Here is a 22673-nt window from a genome sequence, read left to right as displayed (position 1 = left end):
GCAGCTGGAGAATCCAAAGAAAACGGCATCAAGGAGCAAATACAGAATGATTCCTTTTCCAGGGAAGAGGTCTCTGCTCCAGCAGGCCTTTTTCTTATTTAGGTTCTGGGATGCCAATTGAGCTGGTATATGCTATGTGCAATGGTACTACAAAAGTTGTTTTCTAAAAAGGTCTGGAAATGTTGATGGGGAAGTGATTTCATGGTTTTAACTTTAATCTATATATATTCTAAAAAGGTCTGGAAATGTTGATGGGGAAGTGATTTCATGGTTTTAACTTTAATCTATAGATATATATTTTTCTTTTGTGGAGGAAATGGTATGAGAATTTACTAAGTGAATATCGTGAGAGATCATCAACATTTTGTTTTTGTTTTTGTTTTTTTTGGAGGAGAGACTCGTGCATTTGTTTGGCATATGTGTACCTTCACGAGCATGTTGCCCTTTGTTTATCCACTCTTACACACACTTATATGTATATCTACAAGCTGCATATTCTAGATACATGCAAAGCTGTATAGACAATTCCCAGAAACCAATATCCATGCAATAATGAAAGATGCGTGGCTATGAGTAAGGCATTTCTTTATAGGCTAAAGTGGTGCCTCAGCAAACAGTTTTCATCACATGATGACTCTCTATGAGACAACACTAGCAAATCTCCCAGGACTCACAAAGGCATTTTGCTGAGCCTTGCTGGCTAGGGCAACAATAGTTTGAGGTGGGAATGTGGCAAGGGTTCTGCAGGATGAACCCCCGATGATGGGAGTGGACAGGCTGTGGCTTGACAAAGTTGGTCCATTTCTTGTATTATCTTGGCTAGATGCTGTGTCACCCTGAGGGTGGGAAGTTTTTTCTCCCACATCTGCTCATGCAGAGGCCTTATGTTAATTGATATTCTTGCCATTCTTGTATAAGTAGGTATCCAGGAATGCCCAGGAAGTTCTTAATTTCAAAGGAGAGAGGGGTACCTTGGTCTGGCCTTGTCAATAAAAGGACCTGACCCGTATAGTCCCCTCCCTGCTTGCCCATTCCTTTTCAGCCCTTTTCCCCACTGCTCTTGGCAGTGCAGACCAGTTATGGTGGATTATCAAGAACTGAATGTGGAGGCTTAGTAATGGGAAGTCATAGATTTTCCTTGAAAGTTTGAATGGTTAGACTGCAAGCTACTGATTTATCTTTGCTCTCCAAGACCAAAATATTTTTGACAAATGTGTTGTAAATGAAGTTTTTCTTTTGCTGGGCTAAAATAAGGATTCTTCCTGTACTGCTCCACTATTTTAAAATCTCTGTTTTTTCAGTCTCAGTTGTAAGAGAGCACTGGTTTACTATATTGACAGAAAACCAGCAGATTTCTTCCAAAGCTGAAGAATATGATTATGGCTAAACATTCTAAAGAAATCATATTGAGAGCTTCATTTCTTTTTCCCTCCTTCTGGTAAATCTATTGATCTAAAACCTTAAACTAAGAGACTGCTACTGTGTGCTAGTGAATTATTTACATGGTATTAAGATGTAAATATTCTTTTAGCAGCATTCGTCAGGCTTCATAAAAGAATTGCCCAAGATTCATGAGATGATTTCTACACTTTTGCTGTATAACATACTCAAGAGAACAAATCCTTAAAGTGCACATTAGGATTTGCAGGGTTGTTTAAACCGTACCTGGTTGGAATTTAATCCCCTACTCACAGCACCAGGACTGAAATGACATAAACAGGGGGCAACTGGCATCAAGAGGTACCCAACAAGCTGCTCCATTTAGTATCATCTAAATCCTCCTTTAATGTGATTAACATCTGATGGTTCTCTCTTTGTGAATCACATCCACTTCCAGCCAGGCCACCTCTCCTTTATCTGCAGCGTCTATTTTAAGACTGCTTCACTGCAAGGAGTATCGGGCCTGGGCAGGAATTTTGTCACTTCTCATGTGACTTCAGACAACTTATTGGACTATTCTGGGTCTAATTCCTCCTTCACTAAAACCTAGGCTCTTTCTGGAAACGTGGAAAGAAAGAAGCAGATACATGGACCATGCCCTGCCCCCTCCACTGACCTTCTAACCCAGGCACACGCACGTACACATCCCTGCCACCACCTATGATCCTAATGTCACCAAACAGTTTTTAATTTAGCTTCTCAATTTGACACATTTACTAACAAAAGCTTCGGGTAAGGTGATCCCTTCTTTTGTGTGCCTTTGTGCATGGAGGTCACTGCTTAAGTGTGATGCTTAAAAAGCCACCGTTCTTATCACCGTGGCTTTACCAGTGTGGACCGTGGCTGGGAGCCAAAAGTAGGCCCAGCTCCTCCCACCAAATGCCTCAACTGATACTGCGTGCACTGATTTACTTTAGTATTTATGTTTCTCCTCTTAGGATCGAGTAAGATGAACCTGTGGTTTAAGTATGGGCAGGTGAGAGGGTGGCAGAGTGGAGAACTGGCCACCTTGTTTCCTTCTTAATTTCCAGAGATGGGTTTGGTAGAGAGGCTCTAAAGTCATGTCTACATGATGCCCAAAGGTCCAGTCAAGTCAAAAGAATATATTAACTACACTGAGTATGAGCTGGTCACATGATAAAATGCCTTATTGGGCTGGCCCGGTGGCGCACTGGAGACTGCACCGCTTGGGAGCGCGGCGGCGCTCCCGCCAAGGATTCGGATCCCATGTGGAGACCGGTTCCCGCTCACTGGCTGAGCGCGGTGCGGGCGCAACACCAAGGGTTGCGATCCCGTTACCGGTCAGTAAAAAAGACAAAAAGGGAAAAAAAATGCCTTATTGATTGCATTTTCAAATTTCTAAATCATGTGTTTCTAGCAATAATAAAAGAGCTAACATTTATTGACTGTTTGCTCATGTTCTAGGCACTCTCCTGAGTGTTTTAGCGACATTAATTTATTTAATATGGGCAATAATAATGACACTGATACAGTTATCATAAGAAGAAAAACTTCAGTTTGCCTAAAGCTTTACTGTTTTTAAAATCATTTTAAATGGGAGGTGGGTAGAGAGAGCCAAGGAGAGAGAAGGATTTGAGGATAAGCTTCTCTTCTTCACCCACGACTTTTTTCTTCCCTACTCATTGTCTTTTTTCGGCTCTCTGCTCCACCTCTGCCTCTATCATACGCTCGCTTGGTGGCACCTCTGTCACTGCTTAGCACCGTCCCCCTCCAGCCCCCGCTGCTGACCCCTAGCCTGCAGGAAAATAAAGCAGATGGGGAAGGTTTATCACTAGCAAAGAAGGAGTGGCCTGAATTTCTCTCCTCTTCTAGACCCTGCATTTCCTGGCCTTTATGAGTCAGGACCTTCTAAGTGACTGGAGAGCTTGTTCTGCCTTTTGTATCAGTTTACACGATTGCCAAGATTCTTGGCACAGCATTCAGACTTAGGGTGGTGAGAGTTTGAGAAGACCCAGGGGAAGTGGAAGAAGACACTGAAGGGGGAAAAATGCATTACACTCTTGGTTTGTGCAAAAGGGAGGAGAAGGTTGGCTGTTTCACATGCGGTGGGGCGTCTGGCTCCTGGACGCCAGTTTGCGAAGGTGTGCAGGAGCCGGGCGTTCCATTACGGGCTGCATCATTCATTCCCGCTCCTCACGTTTAATGAGATTGGCAACAATAAATTTGTCTTTCCAGGTGTTATGGTATATATTTCCATGCTTCATTCCCACTCACTTTGAAGAGCTTCCAAACAACTTTTTATGGGGAGGGGAAGGAGTTTTGGGATTCCTTCCCAGTTTTTAAATCATACTGATACTTCTGACTTCAGGGGCATATGAGCTGGGTTTTATTGCTTTTTTGTTTCCCTCACAACCATGGCAGGGAAGGAAGATAATGATCACTGTCCGTTTCTGACACTGGTTTACTTGTCTTGCAAAAAACTGGGCTAAGGCAACTGACTTGTGTAACCCACAAAGGTCAATTGCAGTAGTAAAGGAACTGAAAGATGTATCAGATGTATCACCCTAGGCTGGCCACTTTACATGATGTGGCTAAGAAAAGACAGAATAACCCGAAGGGTGTAAGGGTAGGATGGCCCGAGTGTATGTGGAGAAGAGAATGTGACAGACACCTGCATCCGGGCACATTGAACACTCTTTCTCATTCTGGGGTACCATGAGGTAGCTCTTCCTCCTGTCGCAGTCAGCCAGGCATCCCTCAAACCACCCCGTGCCCCCAGGTCATTTACCTGCAGGCAGAGTCCACATTCCTGGTAAGAATGACTAATCTCCCTTGCACTCACTAAAAGCACAGGTTTTTGGTCAGAAGGCTTAAAAATAAATAGATTGGGGAGCTTGATTCATTCATTAGCAGCTTGTAGATGCCATTTCCTAAGGTACTGATAGCTCACTGGGCAGACGCGCCATCATAGAGCCTGTGGGTTGGACATTTTTCTAGGTGACACATGACAGGCAAGAAGGTACTTCTTTATGTGTTTTCTCACTTTCCTCCTGGAAATAGAAAATAAAAAAGCAGCACCCCTCGTACACACTCCCCACCCCCACATGCAAACACGTGCACACTTACTGAATAGGTTCTCTACACCGTACCTACCCCCCTTCCCAACCCATCCCCGCTTTCAACAAAACCACGTTTAAGAAGATTTAATATATTTGGAAGTCTTTTTATTCTCAGTGTCATCTCTTTAAAGAAAAATGAGGACAGGTGGATTTAGGAAACGCTTCCCTCTGCTCCAAATAGATACTTAAATATGAGTGATCATTTGGAAAACTGGCACATGAGTGAAAACCTTTTACTGCTGTTGCAGTCTTTTGGCCTCAAAGCTGCTGAGCCGTTTAAATGATCGCACAACACACTCTTGGTGGGTGGCGAGGAGGAAAAGAAACCCTTAGCATTTTTTCCCTTGCCAGTCCCATCAGTGACAAGCCAAATTGATCTGTTAAGAGACTAAATGAATGTTCTCTAAATATATGGACACGCATGGCTGTCTGGAAACGCACTCCTCCTGCAGAATGGTTGCCTGAAATTTGAAGGAGTGAGCAGTCAAGACACCAGGTTGGAAGTAGGGCTGGGGGGTGTGGGGTGGAGGTAGAATTTTGTGTGTGTGTGAGGCTTCATTTTTGTACTGCTGTCCTTTTGGGATTCAAGGTGTTCATCAGTATAATGAAGCGGGCCCATTGATTTATCACCTATTTGGTAATGTCATTGCATTTTAGCTCCCTGTGTCTTTTTTGTCATTGGGTTACATTCAAGCACAGTAAGATCAACTTTAAAACCTCCTTACTCAACAGCGTTATTAGTTATAGCATTCCATGACCTTTCTCAACATTCTTAAAGAAAAAGATACAGTGTAATGTCGCTTTACTTTGCTTATTGTCCTTTGTTGGGGTGAACAAAGCATTTTCTACAGTGGCTATAGCACATAATTATACAGCTTTCAATAGCAGTGTCTTGGCACATATCAAAGTTCAGAGGAGCCTTTAGAAAAAAAAAAAAAAAAAGATGTTTTGTGGCGGCCTAGGGAGGGTCTCATCTTCCCTTCAGAAAATAGTTCAAGGCTCTTCTGTCAAGCTTCCCTACTTAGAGCTTTTTCTCCTCCTGCTTCATAAAGTTTAAAGGGGATTCAGTGGAGTTCTATGATCTATTTCCTTTGAAAGATTGTTCCTCGGCACAGAGAGGCCCTTTGACTTCAAGAGTTCACAGATTCATGTCTTTAGGTATCATATGTCTGACCTTATCAGTTACTCCATTTAATGTAGGAGAAAAAGTCTCAACTCTTTGTGTTTGTCTGTTTTGCCTCTGTGAAATGATTTGGTGAAAAGACCATCCTTTTTAACACACCACCGAGAGGCCGTTTCTGACTGTAACCTACCCTGTGGCTTTTCTCTCTTTAAAAAAAAAAAAAAATTGTCCTTGTGTTTTGTGTATGGATGAGTTCACAGTGAGAATAGAATTATACAAGGCAGGCGCACACACAAAAAAATCTTTTGCTTTCCTCCCCCCCCCACCCCAGATGATCTATTGGCTCTCTTGGTGGTTGTACCCCAACAGGCGAAGCCATTTAGCAAACACAGAGGTAGCGGCTGGGGTGCTGGGACATAGGGGCTTTCCCCTTGCTCCGACCTACCCCTAAGACCTTCATAATTAATTGTCCTTCAGAGATGAGGAAAGTTCAGAAACAGTGTGTGGAGTGATGTCTATTGTGTGACATTCAGGTCTCCTTGCCCGGGCTCTTTTTCTTCGTCCCACAAAGGCTGATGAGTAGGAGAAAGAAAGCAAGTTCTCTTCTGAGAGCCTGATGGTAGCCTTCAGTGGGATGTTATTGTCTCCAGCCCATCCTGGATTAAATGTCTGAAGAAGTTCTAACAACCTTTTGAAAGCAAGCCTGTTTATTTCGTCTAGATTAAACTAACACATTTAGCAAACCAAAGCTTGTTCGAAGTTGGCGATCCCTTTTCTCATGGCGGATAACATTTTAAATCAAATTTCTTCATTTTCCCCCCAGAATATTACTTAACTTCGACTGTTTGGTTCTTCGTTAGTCATAGGGCAAACATGTTGATGATCATTCGCTCATTTCTCTTAAATATATCAATATAAATTTGCAACAGTAAATACTTGTGCAAACATTCTTTTGGGTTAAGCATAGGAGTTGAATTCTTGAAAGTAGATTATTCTAGTTTTAAGATATTGTTTCACTTTCAACGATTGCCTTAAGCCAATCTTCAGTGCTATTTTGCAAGAGGACATAAAACAAATACAATCTGTTCCCCACCCCCAGCCCCCCATTTTTGGCTGAGATACAAAATAAAGATGCAGTGTGGGGACAGCTATTTGAGAAGTACAGGAAAAGGAGAACTATTAATGATCATTTTACTACTGTTCCTGTTAAATAGGGTGAAACCAAAAAAACAAATACAATCATTCTTCTGAGGAGCAGTTGAACTAGCAAATTAGGAAGGTGTAAAATAACTACATTGTTAGTAGTTAGGTGTAAAATAACTACATTGTAAAATAACTACATGGCACTTTGAGGTGGAAGGGAACCGTGTTTAAAGAAAAGCTCTGTGTCCCTTATGGCACTTTCTTTTGGAGGAAGAGACCTCCAGAATGGAGGCCAGAATCCATGCTGTCCTCCTTGGTCTTTGGAAACAATTTCACAACAGACCCTTTGGTATTTAAAGAGAACCTGTACATGGGCGTTGACACAACTAATATAGTCATACGAAAAAGGAGGCCATAAAAAATTAAAGTTATTCTTATGAATCTTTCATGAGAAGCAATGAAAAGGGACACTAGCGTAGCCAAGTCCTTTGTGCCACACACTCTCCTTCCGGGCTCCGAGCTATTGTTCTTTCAGCGCCTCAAACAGACTTTCACTTTCAAACTGACAAAAGTCGCTTAAAAGCCAGACAGCTGTACTAACACACCCACCTTACTGGGCAAGAGCCACAGACAGGTGACGAGGCCTGCTGAGGGACCTCATTTAAAATAAGCAGGGATGGCTTTCTCGGGCCTTTTTAAATATTGCTTTCACCCTCACTTGGAGATGGCCCATTTATTGATAATTTGTATCCCCCCTCCAATAAGCTCCCCAAAATATTTCTTGCATTTTCTTTATAGTATGAAACATTGACATCCATGATAATAATCATGCTATAGACTGTGTGGCTAGGGTCAGGTCAATGGAAATTTGAGCACTTTTAGCAGAAGACACAGATCTCTGCTGCCACTCTCTCTTGTTCCTCTTTATTCGGCCTCCTCCATTCCATCCAGATCTCTCTTAAGCTCCCCAGATTTCTGTTGCCTCGTCAGAAGTAGCTGGGAGTGGACAGAAAACACCCACCAAAGACAGGCACAAGCCTCACATTAGGATTTAAGCTGTAGCTGTAGGTAGGTAGGGAGATCTGCCTGCATTCCGGGCCTCAGGGCTGCAGCCCTGTGGGCTGTGGCAAGTCCTCTCTGCGTGTGTGTTCTGGGCCTCCCCTCCCCTGTCACCTTGTGTACAGTCTGGTCTGTGACACTGATGGTGATTATGTCATTATTTTGCTCTGGGGGCCCTGGCACATCTGCAGAGCCCAAGCACATCTTCTTTGTTGCGCTGGCAAACATCCCACACCGCAAATGCTTCATTAGCCCTGCTGCCGGCCTCCTTGCCAGACACGAGTGCCCAAACCCAGGCTTCTTTCTGCTCCGTTCTTTTGTGTAGCTGATGATCATGTATTCATCTTCCTGGTTCTTCCCCATTTTCCTCAACTTCTGAACTCCAGATGTCCCAGTTTCTTGCTCAAATCACACCAGAGACTACAATGAGAGACAAGGTGACTCTGCCCCTGAACCCTTCCCCACCCCTCATCCCCTCTCCTTCTTTTTCATTCCCCAGATGAATAGTAACTTTGAGTAGCCCCCACAGTAAGGACTAATGTTTTCAAACTTGCAGTTTGAAAAGATACCAAGTGATTGCTTCCAGTTTAGTATGGTAGATGGGGTGAGAATTGGGGGTTATTAGACGTTGCCTGTTGTACACATGCCCTTCTCCCCCAGCCCCACCTCTGCCCCCTCCTCTTTCCTCGGCTTCCCTACTTGCTTCTGCATATTGCCACATTTTACCAATTTTCACAAAGTGGTTTAAAATGTGAATACAGAAGATATTCTTCATGCCTCACCGTGCATGTTATATTTGTCTGAAGGTTCCTTTCTCTAAATGCAGTCTTCATCTCCACTCTATCCTCTACCAAAATCCACTGCCCCCTCTTTCTGCTGCCATAACCTCCCAACCCCCAACAATGACCTATTATTAGATACTTAAAGTGATTAACACTTGACTGTTTTGGAAACGAGCTAAAACACTTCCCTCTGTAAAGTTTTATTCTATGTATTTAACAGAGCCACAGCTTTTGTTAAGGTGTACTGGTTTCCACATTAACTGCCGTAAATTTTAGAGCTTAATATCTTGGGTTGTAATGGGTACTACATAATTGGTATGTTTAATTTCCCTTTAAATTTGAATTAATTGATCTGTGTTAGCACATTATGGGCAGTTTCCCCAATAGAGAGTTTAACCACTTTTTATCTTCCAACCAATGCAACATAAGATGTTTTAAATGTCTCTATCTTTGAGTTAAATGTAACATTTAGTTTGGGGGTATAATTAAAGGCATAAGTTCATATTTTTATGAGAATCATGGTCAGATCATTGCCCCGAATTGTAATTCAAAATCCTAGGGCAAAGACCCTGATAAGGATTAAAGAAATCTTCCTCTGAGGAATGAGTTGCCGTATTGTACCAGACACCTGAAATTTCCAAATACCCACCAAAGATGGGCGCAAAAATATGCATGAGCCATTCTGAATACTAGAAACAACCTAGCCAGTGAGGTGACATGAGCAGTGGCCAGATCAATGGGCCACCCAGTCCCGTGTCAGCCCTGGACAGGAAGCATGTCAGGAGAGGTTGGTATCTGTCATTGACTGAATTACTTTCAAAAGACTCGGGATGTACTCAGAACATTTCTAACCTCCCAGTATTAGATCATTATGGTTTTATCACCCATAGGTTTGTTTAAACCTTTTTTAAACTTAACCCCATTATCAGAATATACCACTCCTCAAGATAATAATTCTCTGCATTTATTACCTGCTGTGAAAATAGTATCTTCTTTTTATGGCTCTTAAAGTGATTCCCCTGGAACTCCACAGGGCTGTCCCTTGTTATAATATCCTGGGATTTGTGAACAGGGTTGTGGCCATATTCTCCATTTCCTTTCTGATTTTATAGACTTTGATCATTACTCCCTCTTAATCTTCATCTCTCCAGATTAAGGAGCTCTAATCCTTTTTAAAAGCCTAATCTCATACAGTAAGTGGGCTGCCCCGGATCATTTTAGCTGCCCTTCTGTAATGCGCTTCCGGCCTGACTGTGTTTTCCCGAGGGACAGTTACAATTACTAAACCACAGGGCAGAATTCCAGGTGTGGCAGCCATGCCACAGTTTGGTAGTTGTGCCTCATGCACACCCAGTGGAATTCTTCTAGTTGCTTCAAAAGTTTATCCTCAGAGGCTGGATTTCTTGAATAGCATCTCAGTAGCACTTATGGGTTAAAATGATCCCGTGAGACCAATTTATCAGACTCTTGGCAAGTATTCTGGCAAATATGAGTGTGTCTAAGGACCTATCCAGCCAAATAAAAGATGGGTGGATCTACCCTGTTGTCCAGATGTTTTCAGAGTTTTTGTAGATACATTATTGGGGTATTTGACATCATGAGGAGATAGCCTCAGTATTGGACTTGTCTATAAAAATGACAACTTTAGCAAGAAAACTCTGGTTTCTACTTTATTTGATATTATTCTCAGGCAGGAAACAAAATGTTCACTTGCAAGTGGGCATTATTTTATATAAAAGTATCATCTTGAAATCTTAAAAAGAAAATCTCTGGGGAGACCTTCCACTGTGAGAGGTCCTGGATCAGTATTAGTGCAGAACAATATTAGTGCAGAACTGAAGAACATGACGCTCGAGCCAGTCCCTGGAATCAAATCCCAGCTCTGCCACTTTCCAGCAGTGAAACCTTGGCAAGCGTCTTGCCCTCTCTGTGCCTCAGTTTCTTCGTCTGTAAAATAGGGAAAGTAATTGTGCCCACCTTGCAGAGCTGTTGTGAGCAGAGAGTGAATCTGCATGAACAAGGAGCACGAAGAAGCGCTGCCCAGGCGTGCACTCCGCTGGTGTGCAGGGCCGAGTGAGCACTCCCTGGCCGCTGTTGCACCAGCTATTGCATTATTTCCTGCTGACCCCAAATAGGAAAATAAACAAACAAGCAAGCAGGGAGCTTTCAGCAGAATTGAGACAGATATTCAATGTAAAACTGGTTTTCAAAAGATTTTTTAAAAAAGTGTTTCTTCCTCCTGCCCCAAGTGTGGCTGTAAAGAGGACACCAGCCTGCAGCAGCACTGGGATTCTGGAATCATCTACTCCAAATGAGAAGGGCAGCAAGGAGAAGCTGGGGTGTGGGAGGGGCAGAAGGAGCGCTGGCCTGGGGGGTCTGGCTCTGGCCACACCTGCCTCCCTGGGTTCTACTTTGCTCACCTGGAAAGTGAAGAGAGTAAACTCACAGCTTTGTTCTAGCTCTGAAATTCTGTGATTCTAGAATAGAGGACATTCTGTATTCTCTAAATAAAGTCTCTTGAGTCCTGATCTTAATTCAGAGCTTTGAGCAGTTGAGTGTGGAGGCTCTGGGAATCCATGTGGCTTCCATGTGGGGCCACTTCTAGCCTTCTGACTCTGCTGCAATGTAATTATCCCAGTCAAATTCTCCAGGGTGCCCATTTTAGTTCTCTCCCAAGGCCCTCTTTGCATATCTAAATCTCAGCAGTGCCCTTGGACACACAGCGACTCCCTTACTGGGATCATAGAGATGAATTTTTCTAATTCATAAACAATTTATTGACTGCATTGGCACTAGTCATTATATTTGCTGCTCACTTTATACATTGCCTTGGCTGGGTGGGCAGACCAGGAGGCCCTCATGCCTGTGTGTTTTCTAGGAGGTGGTATGGACCAGAACAAATTAAGAATCTGTATACCTGTCCCTATGCACGTACCCTATTCCACATAGGCCACACCTCCATGTAGACAATCAGCATTTGTAATATGTATTAACTTTGATATCATATACAACATCTCCCCTCTTTTAGGGCAGAATCAGCTCTTTTAAATAGTATAATTACCTTCACTATTAAGCTTGGTTGGTAATTTTTGCAAAACAACACCATCCCCCTTTTAAAGGTATTCCCCAAATGATGGTAATTTGATCATAAAAGTTAAATAGTATAATTACCTTCACTATTAAGCTTGGTTGGTAATTTTTGCAAAACAACACCATCCCCCTTTTAAAGGTATTCCCCAAATGATGGTAATTTAGATCATAAAAGTCTTTTCCATTGGGATTTTGTATGTGTGTGTATGTGAGAGTTTGTGGTTGGTAGGTGTCAAATCCTTATGCAAGTCATTAGGTAATTTTTGCAAAACAACACCATCCCCCTTTTAAAGGTATTCCCCAAATGATGGTAATTTGATCATAAAAGTCTTTTCCATTGGGATTTTGTATGTGTGTGTATGTGAGAGTTTGTGGTTGGTAGGTGTCAAATCCTTATGCAAGTCATTAGGGTATGTATTTCTCATATTTCTTAATGGTTATTGCACCCAACTTCTGGTTTTTTTAAGGATACCTTAACATTTTATATTAAAATCTGGAAGTAAAATTGGCTTTTAGTAAAAAGTAATATATTCACTGAGAACAAGGTGGGGGGGGGGATTTAACATAGGGGTGAAGGCAGAGAAATGACCAGAAGCTAGAGGAGGTAGAAGACGATGAAAGCCTGGGGTTTCAAAGTCACTGCATTTCCCGTAATGTAGAGACTATTTTCAAAGATTTATCATTTTCAGTGACATAAAGGTGTACAAGATAATCTGTGTATAGACCCAGAAGCTAGAGGAGGTAGAAGACGATGAAAGCCTGGGGTTTCAAAGTCACTGCATTTCCCATAATGTAGAGACTATTTTCAAAGATTTATCATTTTCAGTGACATAAAGGTGTACAAGATAATCTGTGTATAGACTCCTGAAGTTGCCTTTGAGCAGGACCAATCCTAGGTATTGACAGCATCCTAAGAATCCCCACCCCAAACATGACCTAAAGCCCCATTAGTTGGTAGGGGCTTGGCAGACTTCCAAAAGCCCCTGAGTTTATTCCAGAATCTGTTTCTCTGCCTTTCCAAACTATTTACCTCTCTTGAAAAAGGGATTTCAAAGCCCTTCACAAGCTCTTAAGTAGCTTTGGAAATACAGCCCATCCTTAGTTTTGCAAAGGGTGGTTGTAGAAGGGAGACCAATAGAATTCCCTAGAAACACAAAATGGAATTTCTCTGACAACAAAGATCTTGCTGTCAAAACCAAAGGATGGGATTGAGGATGAAAATCCCTGTTCTTTTCCAAAGCAACCCGGATATTACTTGGGGTGTCATAAGCTATTGCCAGCAGAGCACCAATGTCTCCCATGACCTCGTATCACATGTGCTGTCCTTAGCGCTCACTACAGGCAGCGCTGTTCTTTCTCATTGTCCTGCCTGGACCCCACTTCCTAACAGTTTCTCCCTAGGCTCCTTGCTCATATTGTTCCATCAACAGGAATACAGGGCATGCAGGCTAGTTTTAATATTAGCCTGAGCAAAGCTTCATTATGAAGGTAAAGCTGCTGCAGAAAACAATCACGTAATGCATTCTCAAACGAAACAGGAGTAACCGTGGATTATCTGTGCCCAGCTTCTCTCCGTGCAATATTGGAGCATTTATGCCATGTTGTTTTTGGATATGCTCCCATCCAAGAATGGTACCAAGCTTGGCCCTATTTATTTTACCACCTCACCCAGTAATTGTAGCAAAAGTTAAACCTCAAGGACTTTCAGCTCATCTTGAACTCGGACCCAATGGTACATAATTCACAGGGCTGCCTCAAAGGGAAGATTGCCAGCACTGCAGAGTGACTTCTGCGTTGATGGCAGTGCTCATCTTCCCTTCTAAGCATTGAGCTGATTGGTTCGATGTGTCGTGAAGCAGGGAGAGATTCCTCCATTTAGCACATCTAAATATTCACTGTCAGGAAAGCTCCTGATAAAAACTTCCTAATCAAAGCAGAGCAAGACTGAAGTCCTCCAGGTCCTTGACCATCTCTGTGCTTGGCTTATTAACCTTATCCCCACAGACATGGACAGCTTCAACTGCACCTGAGGAGCAGCATGACATTGCAGGTTGAATTTGGGTGAGTCGATCCCAAGTACCCTGCAAGAACAACTGGTGTGCTGACCCAGTGAGGCACACAGGGTTAGTGCACAATGAGGGAACATTAGGCCTTTAGGAAAGTTGTTAGCCCCTAAGTTTGGCTAAGAGCAGGTGTTATCAGACTATGGCCTATGGGTCAGATCTGACCCTCGGTCTGTGTTTTATGGCCCCAAGCTGAGAATGGCTTTCACATTTTTAAACAGTTGTAAGGAGCTGAAGAAGAAGAACATGCAGCTGAGACCACATGTGGACCGAGAAGCCTGTGTATTATTATCTAGTCCTTTGCAAGGTTTGCCGACCCCTGGCTGAAGGTTGTTTCTGTCTTTGTGGAACATGAACCAAGATCCTTCCGAAGTTGCAAAATTTTATGATTCTTGGATGGCATAGTCTTGGTTCATCTCTTACCTAACAGCCTACCAGATCTGCGATCCCAGCAGGGTGCTTTCAGTTGTTTTTATGAACTTAGAGGATCTGTGTAGTATTTTGGGGGGAGGGGGGAGGAGGTACTATCACGTTTTTGTTTTTGATGCTTTTCCTTTGATTTGGTTTTTGTTTTGTTTATTTGTTTGTTTAAACTTGGAATCACTCTTTGAGGCATGCCCAGAGTTTGGGAGGGAAGGAAAATTGACTCCATTACAACAAATAACATGACAATCCTTATGTTTCCTAACGTATGTAACACCAAAACTTCCATGCGTGAGCAAATAGACTAGCCACTTTAAGCATCATCAGTGAACCAGATTTCAGCTCCACAAATAATTTTGACAGTCTCTCATAGGCATTTGTCATTCTGACCCAGCAAGCTGGTACTGCCATTTCTGGGACTCTGGAAGAGATGGTTTTATTTATCCTGTTATCTATATGCAGAGTTGCCAATGGAATGCTTACATAGTTTCAAATGTATTTACAATTTGTTAACAGGTAGAATAGAAGATCTTAAACATTCTTTTCTATTGCCTGAAAATCACAATTATTCAAATGCTGAACTCTAGCATGATATATATGTTACCAACGTCTTAGAGGTACAGACATTTAATTGTGAATTCCATATTTTCTAAATACCCACTCCTAAAAGACAAAGACTCAAATTCAGGTGAGAAAACAAGGAAAATGCTCAGGGTCTCTGCCTGTCATTCACTCTGATGTCAGAGAAGTCCAGGTGGAGGGCATGGTCAACAGCAGCGCCCACTCTCAACGCTGCAGACCAAAGTCCAGTGCCTGTGATCCTTTACCATGGACTTCCACTGGCCATTCAAGGCAGACCCTTTGCCTCCCTCCTTTGCAGTTTCCATGTGACTATTCATTTCTTTTATTACATTTCCTCCAGGGGGGCCATTTCTACCGTGTCATATCTGGTTGCTACTCTACCAGCATTTATAAGGGCTGGGATGGTGTTGGAGGATGTCAGGCCTTGTAACTTGGAAGTGTACTGCCACAAGCTCCATGCAGGTCCCTGCTGTGGTGACAGAGGGGGAGACATGTTTCCTTTTGCCACTTTTTCTAATTATCCCTGCAGCTCCTTCAGTCTGGCTGAGGGAAACCTGGGGGCTATAGGGTGGGTCATTACCTGTTCCTTCCCTGGCCCTTCCCTGAGTTTGCTTCCTCCAACGCCCACCCCCTCGCACATTGCCTCGTGAGCACAGAACGTGAGCAGCTTCCACCAGCTGAAACCTCTGATCCCAAACTCACTGGAGAGTTTGGCTTCTGGATTCTGGCAAGAAGGCCTGTTGCCCATCAGGTCAGCATGAATAAAGATTTCTTTCTTCCTTTCTTTTTTAAAGTCAGGCATCAACTGAAACTGCTCCCAAAGCTGTCTTTCTCTCAAGACAATTTAACCCTTTTCTCCTAAGTACATTCTCTGTTCAGAAGGCACAGTGTTTTATTCTTTTCCTGTGAGTTGGCCAAGAAACCTACTATATGTAAAATTTGAAAACCAAATCAATTCTAAACCAATCTTATCATTTTTAAAGTATGTTTATCCAGCTTTGTAGTAGAAACAAGCAGACTGTTTGAAGGCCACATACTTTTCAAACCTTGGTTGCAACACGTTTGCCCCATTTTGAAACTGTCTTTATCTAGCTGAGAAAACGAAAATCTATTTGACAAAGTGGCACTCTGTCCAGTTTATCTTGCAATATGGCTTTAGCTCACTGAGTCTATTGATTTCCTTAAATTAATGTTTACAGAATGCTACTGAATTTTGCTCAACAGAACATTGTTCTTTTGAAGCTTTGTGAAAAAAAAAAAGATACAGACTGTTATTGCCATGTGTTCCTTTGCTTAGACCAAGGAAACATAGTTTTTTGGATTTTTTTTAAGGACAGCCTTAAACTATAACCACTTCCCACAAGTATTTACTCTTCACATGTTTAAGTAGCAAAACATGTAACTAGGAAGTGGGCCCACTCTTAAGGCCCAAAACTGCATAAGAATTAGATTAATCCAATCCCCTAGTGTCCCCGAAAGCTGAATGCCACCTGGAGCATCACAGGGAGAGACACTATATTCCTAAGCTGAAGAATCTTCCTCTGCCTCATTTGGTATAACCCGGCAGGCATCTGAGAGCAGCTTCGCAGCCAGTGCTCTTGGATAATGCTAGTCCTTCCAAACAGGAGCATCCTAATGAAATTCAAATGTCATTTAGCCATTTGATGGGAGGTCTAAATATAACACCTTGCTCTTTGACCATGGCTCTCAGCACTTAATACACAAAACCTAATCTCTAAAGATGATTTTAAAACTGGCCTTCCCAGGGAAGTACATGTATCCACTCAGATACTGACAGTGCAGAAAACAGGCATTTGAGTCATAATTATGAAATGACCAAAATAAAACTTAGGAAACACAGAGCAACGTTTCTCAACTTGTTGACCCAGCCACACCTTTGCAAAGTGTCTCTCAAAACCATGTTTTGCACACACTTATTAACCACACTGAAACGCCTCCCAGGAATTAGGGCTCCTCATTAAAGGTTCAGACCACCACCTTACATTTGGTTGATATTCTGTGCACATTCTGTTTGCTTTCCCGTGTGATCCTTCCCCATAGAGAGGGCACTGGAATACCACCCCACAGTTCGGTGTGTAGTATCCTTCCCCATTTCTTCTCTTCTGAAGGGCCAGTCAGTTCCCAGCTGTATACACAGGATAAATGCATGCATGGCTGCAAAGGGAGAACTTTAGTAGCAGCATCTTGTGACCATATTTCATAGCTCCATGATTCCCCTTTTCTGCCTCTGGCAGGAGAGTTCAGGGTGAGTAAGAGGGTGGGAAGGGGCTGCCATAATGTATCTGTTTTTGCTTTTTTATTTGATAAGTTCTATGAGGAGTTACTAAAGCATCTGAGTTTATTTATTTCATAGCTCCATGATTCCCCTTTTCTGCCTCTGGCAGGAGAGTTCAGGGTGAGTAAGATGGTGGGAAGGGGCTGCCATAATGTATCTGTTTTTGCTTTTTTATTTGATAAGTTCTATGAGGAGTTACTAAAGCATCTGAGTTTATCCATTTAAGTCCACTCTGTCTGCAGTGTAAGTCCCCAGCTTGTGCCACTGCTGCCAGGAGATAGGTCTCTCCTTGATCAATATTTACTTAACAAACAGAAGGGATGGGAGAGTTTGTTTAGAGGAATCATGTGCACACTAGGGTGAATGAATGCTCGGGAAAGTACTTCAGCTGTTTGTCTCCTTTCCTAGAATCCTTGTGTGCGTGTGTGTGCGCACACACTCGTGCAGATGTCCTTTGTCTTCTTAACTTCCCTGAAGACACTTAGAAGTCATCTAGAAAAATTCCTCACTGTATATGATTAGAACATCGTTTACACCATAAGAGAGCTCGTGATGTAAATTCAGTTTTGAAAAACCCAGCAAAGTTTGATTTTCTTTTTGTGCTCCATACAGGTTAAACATTTTGGAAAGGCTCTGAGGATGAACTGAATGTGCAAGCATCATCCTTTGACCCTTTTCAGATGAGTGGAAGGAAAGAATATGCAGATGGAAACAATAAAAGCAGTTTGACAAGGCAGCCCTAACTATATATTTCTGATGGCATTACACATTTTTTTAAAGGCCCAAGGAAAAGAAAATAGCTCTCCAGATTTTTCAGAGCTGCCTATCCAGTTTTCGGCATTAGATGTGTTTAAATAATAAATATGAAGTCCACAGTGGTGAAGTTTAGAGAGCACTGTTCTTTCAACTTCACTGAAACAATTGCTTGAAGGCTCAAGTCAGCACCTTCAATGCAGTTGACTTGGAGGCATCTGGGGCTAGTTGGAGGGTTTTGTTTCAGTGTGTGGGGAGGGGTTGGAGGGCCAGGGGAGATATTTATTTATTTGATTTTGTGAATCGGAGTTGTAAAAGCCATTTGAAATATTCATGCAGAATAGTCTGAGAAGCCCGTTTCTGTTTTATTTACTGCACAGTAGAACAGCCACAGCGGATTAGTTCTACAATACCCGTAACAAAAGCCCAACAGCTGATGCATGTGATGTCAGGAGGTGACAAAACAGTTAAAGTATGCTGCTGGCTACAGGCAGGCAGTCAGCAGATGCAGACAAAAGGGTTTGTGACAAGAATAACTCTCTCCAAGGCGAGCAGTGAAGAGTATCCAAAATACCAGTACCCTTTTCTCCTTGACATTGTCTTCTTACAGTCAGCATTTTATTGCCCTTTTATAGTATTTTTTTTAAAAATGGAGGAGGAAGAAGAAAGAAAACCCACACACGAACTAATTCATCAAAATACTCGGCAGGATTTTACTTTCCCATCCATTCTCCGCTCCTGCACATACATATGTGTCCTTTTCCATTTCTCCACTGAAGTAAGTTTGAAAAAAAAATTAGCTTAAGAGATGAACTGTAAAGATGATCTCCCTTGATAAGATTGTAATCTATTGATAAGCTCCACAAGCCATTTGAGCCTTTGGTTATTGGGGAGGGGCTGGGGAGGGAGGTGGAAGACTGGTTTGTTTTCTGTCTGTTTCAGTAAAGATCATTTCACTGATGAAATGAGGCCAGTGGGCCAGTTTTTAAAAGGGATTGAGGATGAAGGGTTGTCCACAGAGGACGGTGCAAGGGGCAAGGTTTAGGTCCCCTGCAAGAAGCTGATGAATGAGCTTACGGATGTTTCAGAGGTGTGAGAAATCAGCTGCTCCGTCTCCAGAAAATAGGAGAGGCTGTCTTCTTTTTAACCTTTGTAATTCCCCTTCTATTCTCTGTGACATTCATTCAGCTGCCAAGAGCGTTTGGCAAGGTTTGGGCCAGCAAGCACACTTCCAGTGACCGCTAACCTTGGTATGTCCTGACACTTATGATGAGTATCTGCAGGACACAGAAGGCAGGCAGCCTGCTATGTCAGGCTTTTATTATGTACTGCAGAGGCTAGGGACAGTCGGTTTAATAAAACAAATCATCCTTGAAGGTAAAGCAACTGGGAAGAGGAGGAGGAAGACGGGGGGAAATGTGTCTTTGCCAATCATTCCAATTTTAAAAAAAGAAGAAGAGCAGAACCACCACGCACCCAGCACACCATGGATGTGTGCAGCCAGCTGTGGACCAAGCAGACTTGAAAACAACCTTCCATTTTCTCCATTTCATGAAGCCCTAAAGGCTCTTGTCTGCTCTGAGGAGACTCGAGTATGAACAGTTGTGACGAAATCAGTGATGCCGATAGCCAGCCCCTGTCAAATTTGTGAGTTTGTTCAAGTATCTCATCATGACTATATTCTCCTCCAAAGATCAAGGCAAGACCATTTGGGGTGAGGTTCCTGAATCGGGATGCCTTTCTGTCCAAGCAAAGTTTCCACTCTCCTCTCCTGAAGAACACTCAGCAAAGCAGCTCCCACAATAGCCTGGGAGTTCCAGCCAGAGACTTTGGAAGCCTTTTGTTTTTTCCCTGTGGCATGTCCAAAGGCATGGCCTTCTCCCTCCTCCCCCACCCCCCAGCAGCCTGCATTGTCTTGCATTCCAGTGACTTGATTGACTGTTGCCACCTGATGCTGAGGAGATACTCTAGGGTTCATTCTGCAGACTGTTGGGTTCTATTAAAAGAAACCTAGATAAGGGATTACTTGTCACTAAGGGATTTTTTGCAGATGTTTATTAGTAATCAGAAAGCCATTAAGTGTGAAGAGGTGCAGAAAAATATGGGCAGCATCATCCTCATAAGCCTGAATTCTAAGATGCCCCCCAAAGACATCAGAAAATACCACCCTTACTCTGTTAGATGAAGTTGGAGAAAGCTTTCAAGCAAGAAGTTGAGGATCGCTTTTTTCATGGATGATATTTCTACCTGTGGAGGGAATTCAATGGCACCCTCTCAGAAGACCAGTTACTACCCAAAAGTATACCTCTGGAGCCACCAAAAAAGATTAGTTGCTCCAGTATTAGAGGATCTCATTGTAACTTTCTTTTATCCATCCCAGTCCATTGCATGAGTATTGCCTCCAAAGTAAGTGCTAAATTCATGCTAAATTTCTTTGTGAAATGAAATTCACAAAGAATTCATCCCTTCCCAAACATAAACCAATACCCAAAGTCTCCTCCTGGGAATCTTTTATGCCATTCCCATTTCTTTTGAAGTTACCAGCTCCTCTGTGGTTTTTTTCAATTACAGATCCACAACTTTTCAAGGTTTTGATGCCGCATATAAGTAGATATTGCTGAAAAAGCATTAAAAGGAAGACAGCATTGTTTAATGGAAAGACACCTTATTTCACAAGTCTCTTTATCTCATCCTTTCTTCGTCCCATAGAATCTCATAGTTTCTTCATCTATAAAATGACGATTTTTGAGATCTATCCCAACTCTTCAAATTCTTATTTTGTCATTATTTTAACCTTTCTCTTTTTTAAAAAAAGTATTGAGAGAGAACGTGTGAGTCTGGAGGAATATGAAGTAAAGCAGAAGGCAAGATCTTGTTATCAACTATTCACTAAATGACTCTGCAAAAGATACTATGCTAAGCATTGTGGAAGGGACACAGATGAGAGCCCATGGCTCCTCATCTAAAGCCACCTTAGGATGAGTTCCTTGAAACTAGATGTTATAGGTGAAAAGTTAAATAACATTGACACAAATACAAAAGATGTTACAGGAAGCCCATGAGTACTACTACAAGAAATGAATGTTTAAGACATTATAAACCCACCACAAATAATGAATGAGCATGGCAAACAGTAAGAATAATAAGGCACAGCTGCACACAGCTCCCAAGAAGTTACCCCAAGTTGTTCTCAGGCAAATCCCACAACTGCACGTCCCTCCCTCCTCCAGCACTGATTTGTTCCTGTGGGGTCCTTGGGTGGCTGGGGCTTCCGGACTGCTCTGGCTTCTTCTGGAGTAGAAGCCCACACCCTTCATCCCTGCCTGCTGTGTCCCAGAGTGTCCAAGGAACATAGATTTTCATTGCAGCTCTGTTGCCAATGGCCAGTGAAACCACACTTCTTGAAATGTTTATTTTAATAAATGCCTATGATTATGTTTCTGTAGCATTTGGCTAACAGCTCCCAAACCAAGTAGTTAGAGTGGGTACTTGCACTGCCTAACTGTTCTCCAGCAGAATCCTCTCAGGAATGCCCATTTGATAAAATGTGAAGGATTATCTTTATGGGGAGGAGAAGAGGGTACTCAAAAAGACTATGTAATGACTTTTTATTTGGTATAAGGTAAGTGGGAGAGCTTAGCTCTCTTCCAACAAATACTCATATATACAGGAGATTTGGGGGGAAGTCACCAAAGGTCTATAGAAAATCCAGTTGAATTCTCAACAGGGAATGGCCATTTGGGGGGATGGGTTTGCCCATCCATAGGGAACAAGGTGGCATTTTGGGTGATTTTCCAGGCAGCATTGGGAACTATGTCATGAGAAACGGCAAGTGTGAACATCTTTGGAAGGGCTGCTCAAAATTCTCACTTTTTCTAGACTCTGATCAGCCCCATATGGGGAACCTTGTATCTTTTCTTGGAAGTTGTTAAGTTCCTTTATAAAAGACAATTAACTTGCCATTAGGAGCGAAGAACTTCTTTGTCCAATTTTAAATGTGAAAAACAGGGACGTCTGGTGATTATTCTAGTTTTCTTTACCAGTTACTATGATTATAAAAAGATCCATTGCACCCGTTGAAAAAAGGTGGGGAGAAAGGTACAGAACACGTTCAGCATGACAATACCCCTCTTTTAGTTCGATAAGTGGCATGTCTGAACTGAGACGAAACTCTTTCATCTCATATATGTGTAGACAGATCTGTCTACACGTACAACTATGGTACATTTATGTCCTCACATGCCTGCACATAATGTAAAAATAAAACATTCCTAATGCATGAGTACCCCAGTAAAAGAAATCTAGTGATTGTCAGTGTGTACTTGGAAAATTATGAATTCATGGAATTATTCTGTAAATCCATTATGTTGGTGTGGGGGAAAAATAGACCATGCTTTGCTATGAGTAGTTTACAAAGAATAGTAAATATGTAAATCAGTATCTACTCCTTTCCCTAGTCAGGAGGTCAGACTATTAAACAAGGAAGAGATCTCACACACACACACACACCCCTATCCACAACACACATATGTATTGCTGTGGAAGGAAAAGCTTAACAAGTAAGTATTCTAAAAAGAATATTTGGAGAATGTTTATCTTGGAATATAATGACCTTGAGCAATGCCCCTGACCTCTCTGAGCCTCCGTTTTCTCATTGTGTAATTGGGATAATAGCACTTCATAGAGCGGTTGGGAAAACCAAAGGACATAATTCACATTCAGTACATAACGCAGTGCCTGGCACATAGTAAGCACTCCATAAATGTTAGTTTTTGTTATCATTACCAGCTGTATAAGTCACTCTTATGGAGCCATTCTAATCTCAAGGTAGTTTCTGAT

General features: G+C 42.3%; 1 protein-coding gene across 1 annotated transcript in view; it reads left to right on the top strand.

Moving 5' to 3' along the window:
* Window positions 1-22673, top strand: part of PROX1 (prospero homeobox 1) — a 52087-nt gene that overhangs the window by 23087 nt on the left and 6327 nt on the right. The window lies entirely within an intron of this gene.

This window comes from Galeopterus variegatus, unplaced genomic scaffold (genome assembly GCF_000696425.1).
Source record: "Galeopterus variegatus unplaced genomic scaffold, G_variegatus-3.0.2 Scaffold3388, whole genome shotgun sequence".
In the NCBI taxonomy this organism is placed as follows: Eukaryota; Metazoa; Chordata; class Mammalia; order Dermoptera; family Cynocephalidae; genus Galeopterus; species Galeopterus variegatus.
This window is presented reverse-complemented; position numbering and strand designations above follow the sequence as displayed.